General features: G+C 36.5%; 1 long non-coding RNA gene across 2 annotated transcripts in view; it reads right to left on the bottom strand.

Moving 5' to 3' along the window:
* LOC141582860 (uncharacterized) overlaps positions 1–16,772 on the bottom strand; it is a 646,044-nt gene that overhangs the window by 460,618 nt on the left and 168,654 nt on the right. For both annotated transcript variants that reach the window (XR_012515770.1, XR_012515766.1), the window contains exon 3: positions 7,951–8,023. This is a non-coding gene — a long non-coding RNA (uncharacterized LOC141582860). The remainder of the gene's footprint in view (positions 1–7,950; positions 8,024–16,772) is intronic.

Genomic DNA, 16,772 nt, shown 5'->3' with positions numbered 1-16,772 from the left:
GACCTAATCTACGTCTGATAGGTGTACCTGAATGTGATGAAGAGAATGAATCCAAGCTGGAAAATACTCTTCAGGATATTATCCAGGAAAACTTCCCTAACCTAGCAAGGCAGACCAATATTCAAATCCAGGAAATACAGAGAACACCACAAAGATATTCCTCAAGAAGAGCAACCCCAAGGCACATAATCGTCAGATTCACCAGGGTTGAAATGAAAGAGAAAATGCTAAGGGCAGCCAGAGAGAAAGGTCGGGTTACCCACAAAGGGAAGCCCATTAGACTCACAGCAGATCTCTCAGCAGAAACCCTACAAGCCAGAAGAGATTGGGGGCCAATATTCAACATCCTTAAAGAAAAGAACTTTCAACCCAGAATCTCCTATCCAGCCAAACTAAGCTTCATAAGTGAAGGAAAAATAAAATCCTTTGTGAACAAGCAAGCACTCAGAGATTTCATCACCACCAAACCTGCTCTACAAGAACTCCTGAAAGAGGCTCTACACATATAAAGGAACAACCAGTACCAGCCACTCCAAAAACACACCAAATGGTAAAAAAGCATCAACACAATCAAGAATCTGCATCAACTAACCAACAAAACAGCCAGGTAGCATCAAAATGACAGTATCAAATTCACACATAACAATATTATCCCTAAATGTCAATGGACTAAATGCCCCAATCAAAAGACACAGACTGGCAAATTGGATAAAAAGCCAAAACCCATCAGTGTGCTATATCCAGGAAACCCATCTTACATGCAAGGATACACGAAGGCTCAAAATAAAGGGATGGAGGAAGATCTACCAAGCAAATGGAGAGCAAAAAAAGGCAGGAGTTGCAATTCTCATCTCTGATAAAATAGACTTTAAAGCAACAAAGATCAAAAGAGACAAAGAAGGACATTACATAATGGTAAAAGGATCACTGCAACAAGAAGAGCTAACGATCCTAAATATATATGCACCCAATACAGGAGCACCCAGATACATAAGGCAAGTTCTTAATGACTTACAAAGAGACTTAGACTCCCACACAATAATAGTGGGAGACTTTAACACCCCATTGTCAATATTAGACAGATCAACCAGACAGAAAATCAACAAGGATATCCAGGACCTGAATACAGACCTGGAACAAGCAAACCTAATAGACATTTACAGAACTCTCCACCCCAAATCCACAGAATATACATTCTTCTCAGCACCACATCACACCTACTCTAAAATTGACCACATAATTGGCAATAAATCATTCCTCAGCAAATGCAAAAGAACAGAAATCATAACAAACAGTCTCTCAGACCACAGTGCAATCGAGTTAGAACTCAGAATGCAGAAACTAACTAAGAACCGCACAGCTTCATGGAAACTGAACAACTTGCTCTTGAATGTTGACTGGATAAACAATGAAATGAAGGCAGAAATAAAGATGTTCTTCGAAACCAATGAGAACGAAGACACAACATACCAGAATCTCTGGGACACATTTAAAGCAGTCTCTAGAGGAAAATATATAGCAATGAGTGCCCACATGAGAAGAAAGGAGAGATCTAAAATTGACACCCTATCATCAAAATTGAAAGAGCTAGAGGAGCAAGATCAAAAAAACTCAAAACCTAGCAGAAGACAGGAAATAACTAAGATCAGAGCAGAACTGAAGGAAATAGAGACACAAAAAACTCTTCAAAAAATCAATAAATCCAGGAGCTGGTTTTTTGAAAAGATCAACAAAATAGACAGACCACTAGCCAGATTAATAAAAAAGAAAAGAGAGAATAACCAAATTGATGCAATAAAAAACGATAAAGGGGATATCACCACAGATTCCACAGAAATCCAAACCATCATCAGAGATTATTACAAACAACTCTATGCACATAAACTAGTAAACCTGGAAGAAATGGATAAATTCCGGGACACCTGCAACCTCCCAAGCCTAAACCTGGAAGAAGCCGAAACCCTGACCAATAACATGGTCTGAAGTCGAGGCAGCAATAAAGAGCCTACCACCCAAAAAAAGCCCAGGTCCAGATGGGTTCACAGCTGAATTCTACCAGACATACAAAGAGGAGCTGATACCATTCCTTCTGAAACTATTCCAGACAATCCAAAAAGAGGGAATCCTTCCCAAATCATTTTACGAGACAAACATCATACTGATACCAAAACCCGGCAGAGACTCAACAAGAAAAGAAAATTTCAGGCCAATATCCATGATGAACATAGATGCAAAAATCTTCAATAAAATACTGGCAAACCGATTGCAACAGCATATCAAAAAGCTCATCCACCATGATCAAGTAGGATTCATCCCGGGGATGCAAGGCTGGTTCAACATACGCAAGTCCATAAACGTAATTCACCACATAAACAGAACCAAAGACAAAAACCACATGATTATCTCAATTGATGCAGAGAAGGCTTTTGACAAAATTCAACAACCCTTTATGCTAAAAACCCTCAATAAACTAGGTATTGACGGAACGTATCTCAAAACAACAAAAGCTATTTACGACAAACCAACAGCCAATATCATATTGAATGGGCAAAAACTGGAAGCATTCCCTTTGAAATCTGGCACTAGACAAGGATGCCCTCTCTCACCACTCCTATTCAATATAGTACTGGAAGTTCTAGCCAGAGCAATCAGGCAAGAAAAAGAAATAAAGGGTATCCAAATTGGAAAGGAGGAAATCAAATTGTCTCTATTTGCAGATGACATGATTGTATATCTGGAAGACCCCATCATCTCAGCCCAAAATCTCCTGAAACTGATAAACAACTTCAGCAAAGTCTCAGGATACAAAATCAACGTGCAAAAATCACAAGCATTCCTATACACCAGTAATAGACTTCAAGAGAGCCAAATCAAGAACGAACTGCCATTCACAATTGCTACAAAGAGAATAAAGTACCTAGGAATACAACTAACAAGGAACGTAAAGGACCTCTTCAAGGAGAACTACAAGCCATTGCTCAACGAAATAAGAGCGGATACAAACAGATGGAGAAACATTCCATGTTCATGGTTAGGAAGAATCAACATCGTGAAAATGGCCATACTGCCCAAAGTAATTTACAGATTCAATGCTATTCCCATCAAGCTACCAATGACCTTCTTCACCGAACCGGAAAAAAACACCTTAAACTTCATATGGAACCAAAAGAGAGCCCGCATAGCAAAGTCAATTCTAAGCAAAAAGAACAAAGCAGGAGGCATCACACTACCGGACTTCAAACTATACTACAAGGCTACAGTAATCAAAACAGCATGGTACTGGTACCAAAACAGAGATATAGACCAATGGAACAGAACAGAGGCCTCACAGGAAATACAACATACCCACAACCATCTGATCTTCGACAAACCTGACAAAAACAAGCAATGGGGAAAGGACTCCCTGTTTAATAAATGGTGTTGGGAAAACTGGCTAGCCATGTGCAGAAAGCAGAAACAGGACCCCTTCCCAACACCTTACACCAAAATTAACTCCAGATGGATTAAAGACTTAAACATCAGACCTAATACCATAAAAATCTTAGAAGAAAATCTAGGCAAAACCATTCAGGACATAGGTGTAGGCAAGGACTTCATGACCAAAATGCCAAAAGCAATGGCAACAAAAGCCAAAATAGACAAATGGGACCTAATCAAACTCCACAGCTTCTGCACGGCAAAAGAAACAGTCAGTAGAGTGAATCGGCAACCAACAGAATGGGAAAAAATTTTTGCAGTCTACCCATCTGACAAGGAGCTGATATCCAGAATTTACAAAGAACTAAAGCAGATCTACAAGAAAAAAACAAACAAGCCCATTCAAAAATGGGCGAAGGATATGAACAGATACTTTACAAAAGAAGACATACAGGAGGCCAACAAACATATGAAAAAATGCTCATCAGCACTGGTCATCAGAGAAATGCAAATCAAAACCACATTGAGATATCATCTCACACCAGTTAGAATGGCGATCATTAAAAAATCGGGAACCAACAGATGCTGGAGAGGATGTGGAGAAACAGGAACACTTTTACACTGTTGGTGGGAATGTAAATTAATTCAACCATTGTGGAAGACAGTGTGGCGATTCCTCAAGGACCTAAAAATAGAAATCCCATTTGACCCAGCAATCCCATTACTGGGTATATATCCAAAGGATTATAAATCATTCTACTACAAGGACACGTGCACACGAATGTTCATTGCAGCACTGTTTACAATAGCAAAGACCTGGAACCAACCCAAATGCCCAACGATGATAGACTGCATAGGGAAAATGTGGTACATATACACCATGGAATATTACGCAGCCATCAAAAACGATGAGTTCACGTCCTTTGTAGGGACATGGATGAACCTGGAAACCATCATTCTCAGCAAACTGACACAAGAGCAGAAAATCTAACACCGTATATTCTCGCTCATAGGCGGGTGTTGAACAATGAGAACACATGGACACAGGGAGGGGAGCACTACACACTGGGGTCCGTTGGGGGGAAATGGGGGAGGGGCGGGGGGGTGGGGAGGTGGGAAGAGATAGCATGGGGAGAAATGACAGATACAGGTGAGGGGACGGAAGGCAGCAAAGCACACTGCCATGTGTGTACCTATGCAACAATCTTGCATGTTCATCACATGTACCCCAAAACCTAAAATGCAATTAAAAAAAATAAAAAAAAAAGAAAAGGAAAGAAAATGAAATTTAAATTAAAAAAAGAAAAAACAGTCTTCTCTCTACCTATGGCATTTTACCATTTTCCATTTACAATGGATAATACCTGAAGAAGAATTCTGAGGTGGCAGCATACTTGTACACCTGCTTTGCTAAAATTGCTTAAGTGCTAATTTGCTGACAATTTCACTGCAACAGCAGGTAGTTTATTTTTAGCTGCAGTTGGGGCTTTGAATGCTCATAGTGACACAGAATTCAGGGTGTTAGCTACTCCATGAGAAACTGTGTAAGATTAATATTTAAAACTGTTAACTACTTTCTGCAGTCACTGGGTCTTGTACATAAAATCATTGCTCTGTTAGGGTAAATACAGATGTTTGTAAACTTGTGTTTTTAAATAAATGGATTTTTGAGAAAATATTTCAATTTAACAAATATTTACTGAGCACAACTTTTCTAGAGATTAAGCAAATCAAAGAAACATTGGGTATAATTATCGTAGCAGTTTCTGAAGACATAGTCCAATATGTATACACACACAGACACACATCCTCTCTCTCTCTCTCTCTCTCTCTCTCTCTCTCTCTCTCTCTATATATATATATATATATATATATATATCTCCTCATGCTCTTATGCCAACCATTACCCTCACCCTCATACTAACCATTATCAAAAAATTCATAACCAAAAGAACCACAGATGCTGTCTTCTGTCTCCACACTATATCTTTTCTGTTTTGAGGTATAAATTTCTTTTTTTCTTTTTTTTTTTTTTTTTGAGACGGAGTTTCACTCTTGTTACCCAGGCTGGAGTGCAATGGCGCGATCTCGGCTCACCACAACCTCCGCCTCCTGGGTTCAGGCAATTCTCCTTTCTCAGCCTCCTGAGTAGCTGGGATTACAGGCACACGCCACCATGCCCAGCTAATTTTTTGTATTTTTCATAGAGACGGGGTTTCACAATGTTGACCAGGATGGTCTCGATCTCTTGACCTTGTGATCCACCCACCTCAGCCTCCCAAAGTGCTGGGATTATAGGCTTGAGCCACTGCGCCCGGCTGAGGTATAAATTTCTAATGTCAAACATGGATTGAAATTACTAGCATTCACTTGAAAAAATGAACTTAAATCATCACAGGATGGTTTTGTAGATCTCTTTAGATATAAAAATGGAAAGTTATAGATTAAGAAAAGCTCTAGGATATAACTACATTTTACTGTTCTTATAATTCTTGATTTCTCCTCTCTGGGACATTCAGAACTTTGACTTTGATAATTATTTAGCAGAGTCAAGATAGATGCAACTCATGTAACAACAATTTATGAAGCTACTTTGTCTCTGAGTCAATTGTTAACAAACGTATATAGTATATTTAACACTAGGCCTGAAAGAAAATGTCATAAAATACATTCTTTTCTTTTACATGTCTTCATTTTAAGTCCCTTTTCCTTTTCCTATCATCTTTCCCTAACCATTGTATACAAATCTCGTAACTTGCATTTTGGGCACTTTGTTCCCCTTCTTTGATGTCATTAAAAATACTAAAAGTAAATTCACTTCAGAATACAGCAGAAAACTTGCATCACTATTTAACACCTCATGCCCTCAACTCTTGTATATTTTTCTTCTAAATTGTTTGAAATTTGTCTCCCATATTTTCTGGCTATACTTTTGATAATAATAAAATTTTATCCTGCATAGTTATTTCAAACTGTATTAAATGTGCAGGTTGATTAGCTTCCTACAAAAATAATTACCTCATACTTATTTTTCTGGGTTTAGTGAAATTTGAATTAACTTCAGAATTAAACATATCCACAGGAGAAAATGTAGCAAATCCAGAAAAACTGAATAAAGCACATATATGATGTTTGGTATATATGATACCAGTTTTGTATGTGTGTGTGCATGCATTTAAAGTGCTACTTTATTGTGTTTTAAGTGTGTTTACATAATTCATAATATTTTAAATTCTGGTTCTAATGATAGATTTGTCTATAATAGTTAAAATGTTTTTGTAAAAATGCAGAAAAACCAGAAATGTATAAAATTAATTGTAACCTCTTATTCAGATGTAAGAGCACATTACATTATATATATATACACACATATATATATACACACACACACACATAAACAGTGTTGCATAAAATAGTGAGATCAATATTTTTTGCCAAAGAGCATAAATGCAAATTATATATGTGTGTATATGTATGTGGGTATGTGCATATATATCCATACATATGTATAATCTATGTATTATATATTATAATTTTTAATTGCATTTAGGTTTTGGGGTACATGTGAAGAACATGCAAGATTGTTGCATAGGTACACACATGGCAGTGTGATTTGCTGCCTTCCTCCCCATCACCTATATCTGGCATTTCTCCCCATGCTATCTCTCCCCAACTTCCCACCCCCTGCTGTCCCTCCTCTATTTCCCTCCGACAGACCCCAATATATATTGAGTCACTTGAGCCATTTTTTGCTTTATTTCCATTTGCTTTTAAAATTATTTTTCAATGAGAAATATTAATAAACTACCTAATGGCAATAAGTATTAGTCATTAAATCATTCTTCCTGTACTCTTCCATATATTTGTCATCAAAGTTTTTTTTCCTAAAATATATTTAAAAATCAATATATAGACTATGACCTTAAATAGTAAACACGGGAATAAAAACATGTGGAATATTTTTAAATTAGTTACATTCAATATTTTCTTTTTTTCCTTTTCAGTTTTCCCTCAAACATTCTCCTTCTACAAAAGCAGGTATGACCTCAAGCTGTGCTCTTATTTGTAATGGTAATTGTCATTTTGGTGGCCATGTGGCTGCACAGCATGAGCTAGCTATGATGAACCCTGATGAAAAACGACAGGTGCAAAATGAGAAAAGTTTGCACACAAAAAGTTTGACTTTATAAAGGCTTCAGGTTTACCATCATCAGAGAACCTTGATCTGCTGTGGTTTAAAACAAGGAAGGGACTCCACCTGTTTTGCCTCAAGCAATAATTAAGATCAAACAAAATATGCTTTGAAACAGTAGGACATGACAAAGGAAAGGGAAAGCATTTTTCAGCAGTGGCAATAGAAGTTACTTTCTCCAAAAAGAGTTGGGTTATTACCAAGTAAAACACAGTGGTAATAACCAAAGGCAAATTAGAGTAAAGAAAAGCAGATATAAGCAGGTGGTAGTACAATATTTGCATTTCCATAGATAAATAATTATAAACATACGGAAAAAAATGAAGGCACACAAAACTTACAGTAATGTTTTGAGTTATTTTGGTCAACATATATCCTCAGTTTCTTGAGCACACACTGGACTTCAGGAGAAGCCTAAAGAGGAGCATATTTATAAAACAACATCAACAACTAACATCTACTTGGATTAATATATTTTTCACAAACATGAGAGATATCCATTCATAAAACTTTTAAATCACATTGTACAACTTGGATATGATGGTTGTTTATACACAGGATGAAGAGCAATGACTGGAATGGACAATGTGAATGACTCCACACACAGGCACCATCATCACCAAGTGAAAGAGCAATTCGTGAAAAACAAGGAAAACTGTTGCTTTTGTCAGTGCCAGAGAAGTATAGTTGCAGAAGGTAACTTGCAATCAGAAAACACAGCAAACTGCTCAATTAAAAAAAAAAAATCAATCCCAAACTTCTGTCTTTTTTACAGATACTAAACAACTATGTTAGAGCAAAAAAAAAAAAAAAAATAGGTATATGTGCATAATCAAATTGAATCTGACTGAAATCTTGATCTGATGGCTTCCAGCATCATTTAGAAATACACTTCCAATGCAGGTCGAACATGGTGGCTCACACCTGCAATCCCAGCACTTCAGAAGACCGAGGCTGGCGAATCACTTGAGGACAGGAGCTTGAGACCTGCCTGGCCAATGTGGTAAAACCTCATCTTCACTAAAAATACGAAAATTAGCCAGGCGTGGTGGTGCATGCCTGTAGTCCCAGCTACTTGAGAAGCTAACGCAGGAGAATCACTTGAATTTGGGAGGTGGAGGTCGCAGTGATCCCAGATAGTGCCACTGCACTCCAGCCTGAGTGACGAGAGTGAGGCACTGTCCCAAAAAACATTTATGTATCTGTATACATCTATCTGTATACATCTGTCTGTCTGTCTGTCTGTCTATCTATCTATCTATGTCGAATGCAAAGCAAAAATCATACTCTTGTTTCCTGGAAAATAAAATCTGTAAAATATCTGCATGAAATAAAAATTCCTATTGTCTATTTGCATAAAGTATAATGGTAAATTAGTACTTCCTAAAAATTCAATTAAATTGAATGTTATATTTTAACATAGTTTGAAAGTAAAAAATAAAAATATAATTTTCTTATAATTCAATTTATATTTTATTATGCCTACAAGATGTCATTCTAAGTATTTGGGGATCCTTTCATTTTAATATTTCATATGAACAAGAGTTACATTCTATAAAGCATTTATAAGAGTGCCTGGTACATCATAAGGACAATCATTTATATAACTAATTACATCATATAGTAATTAGTTATATAAAAATAAAATTATTTTCATAATCAGGTGGTACATATGTTTTGACATGTGGTTTTTAAACTTTGCATTTTACTGTAATCATTTTTGTAAAAATAAGAAGACAATGTATGTTATGTATACATACAAAATGATAAAAAATGAAAATGAGTTTCACACTAAGATACCCTATCCTATTTAACAGAAGTAAATAAACATTGTTGCATTTTCTTGTAAATCCTTCCACAAAATATTCCTTTCATATGTATTCTTATGTGTGTATACGTATGTATACATGTGTGCATGCATATATTAAACTTAGTATTTTAAAATAAATGTTTATATATTATAAACACTGGAGTTTTACTAATCAGTATGTCTTGGAAATACATTTGATTGATACATATTTGAAACTCTTTAGTAAATAGTAATAGAGAGGCCGGGCATGGTGGCTGACACCTGTAATCCCACCATTTTGAGAGGCCAAGGCAAGTGAATCACCTGAGGTCAGGAGACCAGCTTGGCCAACATGGTCAATCCCCATCTCTACTAAAAATGCAGAAAATTAGTCAGGCATGGTGGCAGCCACCTGCAATCCCAGCTGCTCCGTAGGCTGAAGCATGAGAATCACTTGAACCAGGGAGAAGGAGGCTTCAGTGAGACAAGATTGCACCATTGCACTCTAGCCTGGGCAACAAGAGTGAAACTCCATCTCAAAAAAAAAAAAAAAAAAAAAAAAAAAAGTAAAAGAACTTTTTTTTTTTAATATAATGATATAGTCTGTAAAGAGATATCATTAAAAAGATAAAAGCCCCTGCATATAACTTTTTATTGATCAAATACTGAATTATCTTCTTCAGAATTCAAAAACAAGACTCTATTGTTTCCTATCACCAGTTCTATTCAACTAGAGTGAGTAAACTGTGTAACAGAGAAAGAAAAGTACAAAATTGGAACTTCAAAAATAAAGCTGTTATTTCTAAATGACATAATTGCATACATAGAAAATCCAAAGTGCTCTAGAAAAAAATAAGAGTGTTGGTTAATAAATTTAGCAAGATTCTTGGATGCAAGGCAAATGTATGAAATCAGTTGAATAATCCATATAGTTGCCAAACTTTAAGGAACAAGATAATATGTATTTTCACCTTTGTGGCCAATATGGCCTGACCCTACTTAACTTCACAATTACAGTAGTTCTTTGATTTGTGTTCCATACACTGTTCCACATCATAATCTTGCTATGAGCTTCTGCTGCTCTGAACATGTGGGACTAGCTTGGTACTGTGTTCCATTCACATATTTCAAGACAACGTCTATTTGACATTCACACAATTTTGTTTGCTCCACAATATAATTCCATCTGCAACAAATATTTAGATCTCCGTTAATAGTTTGGCCAATTGATAGTACTTTTTCCCGCTTGCTAGTAATAATTCAGAGTTTTTCTTGGTTTTGTGAATTTTTTTTTCCAATAAATGTAATGGATTCTGGGCAGGTAAGATATAACTGCCCTCTTGAAACCAGTAGTCCTGCCCATCAATTACTCATCAGTAGAAACTCTTACGTTTATTTACTGAAAAGAGAAACCCAGTGAAGCAGCCTCAATATGTGAAGCTGGAATAGTATAGAACAAACCCACTTAGTTTCTAAGCTTCTGCCAGATTTTACAAGCATATTTTAAGAAAATCATCTAATGATTTATACACTGAATAGGAATATCAATCCAGTTTTAAATAGTAATATCTAACATTTCTTAATATTATTGAGCATTCATAAGAAATAGATTCCAGGAGGTACAATCAGCTAATACTTTATTTGCAATACTCCAGGACCCTGAAACACTAAGTTCCATGCATATATATTTATAGTCATCTTGGGGAAAAAAATTAGGTCACCTAGAGCAGGTTCTAATTTCTATCTTTACATACTATTTGACTTGACAAGAAAACACCAGCAAAAACTGTGTGAAGCATGCTAATAAACTCAGTTTCATCTTATTTAAAAGAGTGACATCAAAACAGTACTAGAAATCCATTCTGTTAATAGGAAAAATGGAGAATTTTGCTAACAAGTAAAGGCATGTAAGACATGGCCTGATAAATCATTGACAACGACATTAACACATATTAGCAGTAACAGCTCAATCTAATATACAGGTTGATATACAGGTTTTCATGACTTTTTCCACAAAAATTACAAAGCTGAATATTTATATTTCTAGTTTTTACTAAACAGGAATGCATTCACTGGACTTAGCCTGACCCTATAGTCCCAGCATTATTTTTTTTCCACATAGCGGAATTCATGTTATCTTAAGTGTAGATTCAATGTATCTACATTTCTGCTTTTTTTTCTTCTTGTCTTTTTTCTTTTTTTTGGGGTGGGGGTGGGGGCAGAGTCTCACTGCAGTGGCATGATATCAGTTCACTGCAACATACACCTCCTGGGTTCTAGCAATTCTCCTGCCTCAGCCTCCTAGAAGTATAGGCATGCGCCATCACACCTGGGTATTTTTTTTGTATTTTCAGTAGAGATGGCGTTTCACCATGTTGGTCAAGCTGGTTTTGAACTCCTGACCTTGTAATCCAACCATCTCAACCTCCCAAAGTGCTGGGATTACAGGCGTGAGCCACCGTGCCCAGACCAGTGTGTCTACATTTCTAAGGTTAATATTCACCTCAGAAAAAAATGATTTAAGGAGTTGTGACCTATAATTCTGAAACTTTTTGCTTTCTATCATTTGTAACTCTTCAGAATGAATATTGTTGCTTAGTTTGTAAGACAGTGTCTATTAGGGTCCTCGATCTTATTTAATAACTATTGTTCCTAGTGCTAAAGTCCATATTCTAGTAACTTTTATGGCACTAAATCAACCTGTATCTAGAACCTTGTCTTCTAAGCAGTCTGATCTCCAAGTAGCCCTATTTAGGAACAGAAACCATTCTGGATAGATCTATCTAAGGTCCTGAATCCGACTATAGATCTAAGTTTTGAAATCTAGCCTCTTTTGTCTTTAAAAAAAAAAAAAAAAAAAGTGGTGGCAGGGAAGAGAGTCTAATGTCAGTTCCAGGCTTCAAAATAGATACTATTTAATGGTATTGTGAATAATAATAATAAATATCTTTTTCTTTTTCTTATTGCATTTTAGGTTTTGGGGTACATGTGAAGAACATGCAAGATTGTTGCATAGGTATACACATGGCAGTGTGATTTGCTGCCTTCCTACCCATCACCTATTCTGGCATTTCTCCCCATGCTATCTCTCCCCAGCTCCTCACCCCCTACTGTCCCTCCTCTATTTCCCCCCAACAGACCCCAGTGTGTGATGCTCCCCTCCTGGTGTCCATGTGTTCTCATTGTTCAACGTCCACCTATGAGTGAGAACATGCGGTGTTTGATTTTCTGCTCTTGTGTCAGTTTGCTGAGAATGATGGTTTCCAGGTTCATCCATGTCCCTACAAAGGACACAAACGCATCGTTTTTGATGGCTGCATAATATTCCATGGTGTATATGTGCCACATTTTCCCTGTCCAGTCTGTCATTGATGGGCATTTGGGTTGGTTCCAGGTCTTTGCTATTGTAAACAGGGCTGCAATGAACATTCGTGTGCATGTGTCCTTATAGTAGAACGATTTATAATCCTTTGGATATATACCCAGTAATGTGATTGCTGGGTCAAATGGAATTTCTATTTCTAGGTCCTTAAGGAATTGCCACACTGTCTTCCACAATGGTTGAACTAATTTACACTCCCACCAACAGTGTAAAAGTGTTCCTATTTCTCCACATCCTCTCCAGCATCTGTTGTCTCTAGATTTTTTAATGATCTCCATTCTAACTGGTGTGAGATGATATCTCAATGTGGTTTTGATTTGCATTTCTCTGATGACCAGTGATGATGAGCATTTTTTCATATGTTTGTTGGCCTCATGTATGTCTTCTTTTGTAAAGTATCTGTTCATATCCTTTGCCCACTTTTGAATGGGCTTGTTTTTTTTCTTGTAAACCTGTTTTAGTTCTTTGTAAATTCTGGGTATCAGCCCTTTGTCAGATGGGTAAACTACAATTTTTTTTTCCCATTCTGTTGGTTGCTGATTCACTCTAATGACTGTTTCTTTTGCCATGCAGAAGCTGTGGAGTTTGATTAGGTCCCATTTGTCTATTTTGGCTTTTGTTGTCAATGCTTTTGGTGTTTAGCTCATGGAATCCTTGCCTACGCCTATGTCCTGAATGGTTTTGCCTAGATTTTCTTCTAGGGTTTTTATGGTGTTAGGTCTTATGTTTAGGTCTTCAATCCATCTGGAGTTAATTTTAGTGTAAAGTGTCAGGAAGGGGTCCAGTTTCTGCTTTCTGTATGTGGCTAGCCAGTTTCCCAATACATTTATTAAACAAGGAATCCTTTCCCCATTGCTTGTTTTTGTCAGGTTTGTCAAAAATCAGATGGTTGTAGATATGTTGTGTTATTTCCAAGGCCTCTGTTCTTTTCCATTGGTCTATATCTCTGTTTTGGTACCAGTACCATGCTGTTTTGATTACTGTAGCCTTGTAGTATAGTTTGAAGTCCAGTAGTCTGATGCCTCCTACTTAACTCTCAATACCTTATGTATCTGTAGTTAGTAGATGACTAATTATCATTAGATCAATTACTCTATTCTTCATTGGGAGATTGCATGGCAGTGACTTGTTAGTTGCAAGGTCACCCCCCCAAAAAAGAATAGGAATTCCAGTTTGCATTCATAAAACAATTCTCAGAATTTTTAATAGTATTTGGCACTTTTAGGTGTTTTTAGTTGTGAGGAATGAGACTTGTCAGCTCAGTGGGTCATGATGCTGAAAAATTCAGTATGTTTAAATAATTTTTCTATGATGTGGGGGCCTACCTCCAAGAAGAATATTAGCTGTTTAGTACTCATTTCTTACCAACACTCACACTGTGTACTAGTCTATAGTGACTAACCTGTACCATATCCTCCTTGAAAGAGTTTGTATTAAAATTTTTACCACAATAGTTCAAAGCTTTTAGCTGCCCTGGAATTCTGACAGTTTAAAGTCAACAGAGACACATAATTGAAATCCGTAGACCCAGGGTTCACTTCTTTAATGTGTTATCATAGTGTTCCATTTGTATATGTTTCCCCACAAATTTCTCACTTAAAAAAACAACAAACTCATCAAAATCTTATAGCATGCATGGTTTTTCCATTTATTCACCTCTCTCACAGAATATAAATGACTGTATCTAAGGCATCTATAAGTTGGGCATCTAGAAAATTATGCCCAGGGTCAAACAAAAAGACATGTGAATATATTTTTCTGCATATAAAATGAAAACATCAAGCCAATAATAATACAGGCAAAAATAATTATGATATTTCATCACTACTGAAATATGACAATGAGTTGCTGCTTTCTTTGGTCACATCATGGGAGAATGTGTGGTCACGTATTTAAATCATAAACATAAGATAGTATAGGATTACTTACAGGTAAAAGTTCAGAAGGTAAACACTATTTCTTTCTTCAGTCTTTCCATCCCTCCTTCTCTCCCTCCCTCTCTTTCTTCCCCTCCCTTCCTACATCCGTCCTTCCCTCTTTTTCTCTTTCTCTTTTTCTTTTCTTTCTTTTTCTTTCTTTCTAACTCTGTCTCCTTCCCCATGCCTTTCCTTCCTTCCTTCCATCCTGCCTTACTTCCTTCCTTTTTTCCTTCCTTTAATTATTTTAAAGATGTCTGTATTCTCAAACCAATGAGGGAATTCAACTTGTAAGAAAGCTTAACAGAGATTTAGAGATTTATGGGTAATCTAACATGTACTGTGTCGAGTAGCAGTAACAAGAAGACAGATAATACTTTATTCTTCAATGCTTTTGCAATTGCCTGAGGAGGTATATGTAAGCCAAAAAATTACATTACAGTGGCATAAATATAGCAAAAGACAACTCTTCAAGCTGAAGTATCACTATGGAGAAGAGAATAATAAGGTGATTGAGGACTTAAAGGTATTTTCAAATAAAGTGATATTTCATGATGCTTTGACAGAAAATATAGAAGGTTTCCAGGTTGACAGCCTTACTGAAGAATATTCAGGGAGAAAAATCAGAAGTAAAGTATTGTATAATAGCCAGTTTCCTTCAGGAAAATCCGTGTCAGTCCATCAAAACCTGAGTAGTTTTTAGAATTAGAAACTCCTGGAAATCTTTGAAAAAATATGAATGTCATTTATTTACCCCAGGCTTATCCAGCAAAACAGAATCTTTCTGATCTTTGTTTTGTTTTGTTTTGTTTGGAGAGAGCAGGGAGCATAGCTGGAGATCTGCATTTAAACACATTTCTAAATGATTATAGTAATGGTATAAATTTGTAAATGATTTCTCTAAAGAGTTACGGTACAGTGTGCAGGTGAAGGTGTAGAGACGAATAGGAGTAGAAAGAGATAAGAAAGAAAAGGGAAATAGATAATTTTTTAATTAAATTATTGAGGCATTTTGAGATGGGCTATTATTTTTAGCCACCTCTGACATATGAGAAGCTGAAGGTTTATAGCCACTAAATAACTTTTATTATGCAATTAAGCAATGACATCAGGTGTGAGGGATGAGGTTTATAAGGGTTTGCTATAGTTTGAATATTGCGTCTCACCAAAGTTTGCATGTCAAAACCCAGTAACCATGGTGAGGATATTAAGATGAGGCCTTTGAAAGATTATTAAGTAATGAGAGCTCTCCTTTCATGAATGGGATTAATGCCCTTATTTTATAAAAGGCCCCAGCAAGCTGCCTTCCTCTTCTGCAGGTGAGGACACATCTGAGATGAGGTACTATCTAAGAGGAGCAGGTACTCTCCAGACACCAAATCTGTTGGTACCATGATCTTGGACACCTCAGATTTCAGAACTGAAATCAATAAACTCTGCTGTATGTAAAACATTCTGTCTAAGGTATTTTGATATGGCACCCTAAACACAATAAGAGAAGGTCGAAGTCTTTGGTTTATATAAACATGGCAAGATTGAGATGTAATTCTCAAACCCTAAGTTTCAGGCAGAAACATTATATAAGAAATAGGGTTTTAACATAGGCTATCAGTCCTCACAAATGATCTCTTTCTCATCTCTTATATTCTCTCAAATATGTACCACATGTAGTTCTGCTTGATGCTCTTCAACATCCAACCCATGTTCTCCATCAGGGATCTCACATGCACTCTTCTGTTTGCAATATTATTCCCACAAATAACACCAACGTGATTCATTTACATTCTTCATTTCAGTAAAGAAATGTTATTTTATCATTCCTGTTTTTCACAAGCACCATATGCAAAAGAGTATGCACTCTTTGCCAGACTCAGTTACCTGAATCTGTTTTATTTCTCTTCACAATACTTTCTCCACCTTTTGCTTATTATTTTATTGTCTGTCTTCCTCACTAAAACTTAACCTCCACATGCAGGCAAGGAATTCTGTTGCCTTTGCACACCCCTGAATCTCTAGTCCCTAGCATAATGCATGGCGTATAGTATCTGCTGTACAAAATAAACTAATGAAGCAAAT

The sequence above is a fragment of the Saimiri boliviensis genome, chromosome 2 (genome assembly GCF_048565385.1).
Source record: "Saimiri boliviensis isolate mSaiBol1 chromosome 2, mSaiBol1.pri, whole genome shotgun sequence".
NCBI classification, from domain to species: Eukaryota; Metazoa; Chordata; class Mammalia; order Primates; family Cebidae; genus Saimiri; species Saimiri boliviensis.
The sequence above is the reverse complement of the archived record's forward strand: the minus strand, read 5'-3'. Positions and strand labels throughout refer to the sequence as shown.